A 4,833-nucleotide genomic window follows, 5' to 3' on the forward strand; every position below is an offset into this window, starting at 1 on the left:
CTTTTTTCACTTGAAGATTTTCTTTAATAAGCAATACTTATTGGCTGTCCACGTCCAGTGCTTGCGGGTGATCATGTGACTTCATGGGCCCAATGCCAGAGAAGTAGGATTTAATACGAACTCCGGCTATAATGTGATGGTATATCACCCTAGCTCGTAAAAACGACACCGAAGATTCCTGCTCAACAACTCAGCAGGATGAAAAAGTATATGAATTAGAATTAAACTGGAATGTCTTACAGTCATCCGCAGCGCGCACTCACTCCTTTCTCTTCAGCGCTGGCCAAAAAATGTTGCTTTGTGTAGCCTACAATTTGTCGTACAGGGGGAAATGACTGTTTCTAAAATATTACTTAGACATGACGTGGTCAAGCTGCGGCTCATCGGGGATTTAGAAAGGACTTGGACATCTCCCGCCCCAAATTCATATAGCAAGCATAAACGGACAAAACCTCCCGAATGTGTATCTTCAAATTGGAATGTAAGGTATGACTTTCACGTTTATTTGAAACAGCTTGTTGTGTATCTGGTGTCAGAGGCTGCAGAGACGTGTCCTGCAACTATATCCTAAACCATCGACACAGCTGTTCATGCATGCGTGAAGTCGTAAACGTTTTAATGTCTGGGCTCTGTGGTAATAAATTAATTACTCGGTGTGTCTTAATTTAGAGCATCTCCTATGCGTAACTGGTTGCATAATTGATTTCTGTCGTTGTGTCCGCTTCTAAGATTTATAGCATACCATGTTAAAGAAACCATGGATTCTGTTTCTTGTAACTACTGACCGAGATCTACTAGATCCCAGTCATATAAACTTTCATAATGTAATAATAAATGTATTAATACAAAACCAAGAACTTATTTTAATTAGTCATGAGCGATGACGTCGCCCTAATTAATAAATCGACACCACTGCATTAATAAAATGCAATGCATGTCTCTCATTGAAGCAATCGTGTATATTAAAAAGAAATGCATAAATACCTTTAGACCTAGGCTATATTTCGATCATTACCTCTGTATTGACAAGGTGCCAAGCCAACATGACATCAACGGAAGGCCCGCTGTCAGAAAGACTCAGGAGGGGACACCAAATGTGAAAACTCGTATATTTGTGCATATGTTGTATAAACACGTTCAATTAGTCATATAATTCAAATAGCAACAGCATGTCTTTATAACATCAGTATGAAGTTTCTAAATTCTGGGAACATATAAACTTAACACCCCAGTGTTAATGTGGACATTAGAAAGAACACTGGTCGTATAATGACAGCTTTACAACTAAATAATACAAAATATTTTTCTCTTGTAATCCTATGCACTCTTAATAGACTTAGACTGCAAGTGTTAAACATACATTTTAAAGTAAAACATATTGTCTAAATATTGTGGTCCGTTCCTCCGATATAAATATTTGAATAGATTTTTTTTTTTTTGAAGGAGAGTAAATTATCCTCCACAATTGTAAAGTTTTTTATTATTAGCATATATGTGTAGCATATTTAAGCAATATTTATTTAATTTGGTGTTTATGCGGTTAAATTAATAGCAGTAAAACACAAATTCAAAATCTGATGGAAAAAAGTTGAGTTATTTCACTGTAATGCGGATAAATCTATAGAATTACTTTTCCTATGTGCTATTTGTAAAATGGCGCTTGGCTGCAAACATTGCTTTACCAGCCCCCACCTCTGTCCTCTTCCCTAGAGAAGCTATAAATCTGTTGTTGTTTATGAAAATTTACTACTTTGCCGACCAACTTTATGAGCTACCTCTAGCTCCTATTGGCTACCAGTTGGTCACGTGTTTTAAGGCCACATGAACGTTAACTTTGTATGTGTATGCATCCCTACCCAAAATAGAGCTGCATTCTTCTCCTGACCTTGCTTTGTCTAGCCTTCTTTTACCTCCGCTTTTCCACATTTCGTCGGTTGTTAATTTCTTGTCTTTTAATTTTGATATAGCCTACTATTCTACATTCACTGCCATCGAATTGGGCATTGCATTGGCAGTAAAGAGAGAACTGCTTATCTTGTTTGGCACACTATGAGATGATTAAGAAGCTTTCCGAAGAGCTGTGAAGTATTTTTCGTCACCAACCTCTGTTTCTTGCCTTCGTGGACCAACATACACACTGAACGGTAAGGCATGTTGTTGTTTTGATGTCATATAACTGCTCACAATTTTTTTTTTTTTTTAGAAAATTTTAGATTTAAAATTAGGTTTGTTTGTTTGTTTGTTCTGGATTGAGAGGTCGTCGTCGTTGGTTGTCCACAAGTCTATATTGTGCATTAAAAACTATAGGGTATGTCAAATAACTTCACTATGCAGCCTAAACGTTTCAAATATTGGTCATGTCTTGATAAAAGCAACTTAATTAAAAATAGAAGGCTGATTAATTAAAGTTATATTCCTATTTGGAACAGATTTTATTGCATATAAACAGTATTTGTATTTGAGGAAGTAGGCTACCTCTGTGAGAGGGTTGTGCAAATCAGTATGTATGTCGATGTAACAGTTTGTTGAATTTGATGATGATATAAGCATTCAATGCATCGCACTTGCGTTAAAGGAAGAGCTGTGGTGTGGTCCTTGTTTCAGAAATTCTTAGAAATACAGTCTTTTCCTCAAAAGTTTCATATAGTTAGGACGTGCACAATAAAGAGACAGACTATGCAGTCACCTGCAGGGCAACTGCAAAATTACACCTAAACTTATGACTATTTGCCATATATGTACAATATGCGGTTGGTTTTACAATGTGATTTTAAAATTTCAATTCAAATTCAATTCAAATTTTTAAAATTTCATTTCATTTATTTATTAATTTTTTCAGCAAGCAGAACGTAGAAATCTTCCAGAACGCTCTTTAGAGCTAAGATCCATCGTTATCAGGGAAAGGGGACCTATAGGATGTTTAATTTTTATAGGGCCTATAAAATCTATAAATACAAAAGAAGACAATTAATAAGAGCTGGGCATAATTCTGTAGCTCTTCTATTTTAATGACGAGGTAAATGGTTGTACATGAAAACCACCACTAGGTGGTGATCTACCACTTTTCTGGCTGCACCAGCAGGTTAAAGTTGCTGCGTGATGTGAAACGGCAAGGAATCATTCCAGAGCCTACATATTCTAGATCCTTGACAGAAGACAGAAAATGGTCTTGTCAGGTTGTTTGAAACATCTGCAATACCAGAGTGTGTAGACCTCTTGGTATTGCAACAATGTCACAACTTGCATGTTGAATTTCTGAAAATTAAGTGTTTAATTTTCTTTTATCTGTTTTGTTTAATCTAGTGGACTCTATACATTGTGTAGACTGTTTGACTCGTTCTGAAAAATCAATTTCTGTGAGTTTTGTTAGTTTAGTTTTGTTAAGCCATGTGTGGGCTATAGCCTATAGGCTACACAAAATGTAAATAGGCTTAAGTATGTTCGGAGTCATTAAATAGTTTTTTAGGTTTGATTTTTATAACGTTTTCGCACCACATTTCACATTTAAATTATAGCTGCATCTCTGTTGGAGAGGCAGAAAGCAGAATGAACATAGCCCGGTCTCATGAAAATGCATATAAATAGCACGATTTTCGGTTTCTATTTGGCGTGCTATTTATATGCATAAATTGACTTTGGCTTGCATGTGATATCACGTGTTTGGCGTGCATATAATACGCAGTTTTGGTGTACATTTAATACGCACCTACCCCACACCCCTAATCCTAACCATTTTGTATCATATGCAGGCCAACGTCAATTTCTGCGTATAAATAATACGCCAAATAGAAACTCGTGGTATTGATACGCACATCCATGAGATCGGGTTATCTTACCGGAGCTGTCGGGTCTCAAGGTGCTGAACTAGGGCCGAAAATAGCCAATATCTCAAGGACTCTAGAAGTAAATTAAATTTAAGCACAGTTTCATTTGTTCAGACTATTTATTCATTAATTTATTTGCAATATTTCTTGTTAAATAAGTGTAAAAATAAAAAAATGTTTGATTAATAGTCGTATACTAAACTTATTGCAGTATTCCACTGTATTGCATGGATAGGTATAACATTTGAGTACTGAATAAGCCAAATTCAAGTCTTCATGATCTCACACACAACCTGTTTACTGTAGGTAGCAAACACAAAATTTTATTGTTTGCATTTCTAGTATTCCTTATCTCAAGTAGGCCTATGCAAACCTCTTTGCCACATGCATTGGAATATGTATTATATTGAAAGTTAAATTTTCAAATGAAAATAGCAACATGATCGTTTTATAAAGTATGCGTTCATATGTGCTTCATTTTCGCTGGAGGAAACAGCTGTGGTGTGATAAGGGGTGAACGCAGTGAAAACTTAGGCTACAGTAGATGGGGAACCAACCGATTATTGCTCTCCCATGATATTTTGTAAACTGGATTTATGACAAAGAACTGCACAGATGCATATATTATAACAGTATATCGATAAACACACACCTTGTCATCTGTTTCTCGCACTGAGCCGCTGCGGGAGGACAGGGAGGAGCCGATCGAAGTCGGCCGCCGTTTTCATATGAAATTTAAAGGGGACTAGGGCGATCACGATTTCGTGTACAGTTTATGGAGATAATCGCAAAATTTTAGGGGGGCTGAGTAGTCATTTATGATATGATACTATAGCCCCCCTAAAAATGGCCTAGCGACGCCCATGTTCTACATATTGCTTAGGTTACAATGTCTGTTACAAAAATCGTTTTTATTCAAAGTGTTTGACCAAGGATCAGCCGCTACTTTGTCGCGCTTAGCTCTTTTCGTCATCATAACATTACATCAGATGCTGATCCCTCGTCAAGG

General features: G+C 36.6%; 1 protein-coding gene across 1 annotated transcript in view; it reads left to right on the top strand.

Annotated features, from left to right (window-relative positions):
* The window catches only part of hoxa9a (homeobox A9a), a 4,778-nt gene extending 4,399 nt beyond the window's left edge, over positions 1 to 379 (top strand). The window contains exon 3 of the mRNA XM_016515106.1: positions 326 to 379. The gene's annotated coding sequence lies outside the window, so the exon portion shown is untranslated. The remainder of the gene's footprint in view (positions 1 to 325) is intronic.
* The last annotated feature ends 4,454 nt before the right edge of the window (positions 380 to 4,833 follow it).

The sequence above is a fragment of the Sinocyclocheilus rhinocerous genome, unplaced genomic scaffold (genome assembly GCF_001515625.1).
Source record: "Sinocyclocheilus rhinocerous isolate Xijiao unplaced genomic scaffold, SAMN03320098_v1.1 scaffold897, whole genome shotgun sequence".
Lineage (NCBI taxonomy): Eukaryota > Metazoa > Chordata > Actinopteri > Cypriniformes > Cyprinidae > Sinocyclocheilus > Sinocyclocheilus rhinocerous.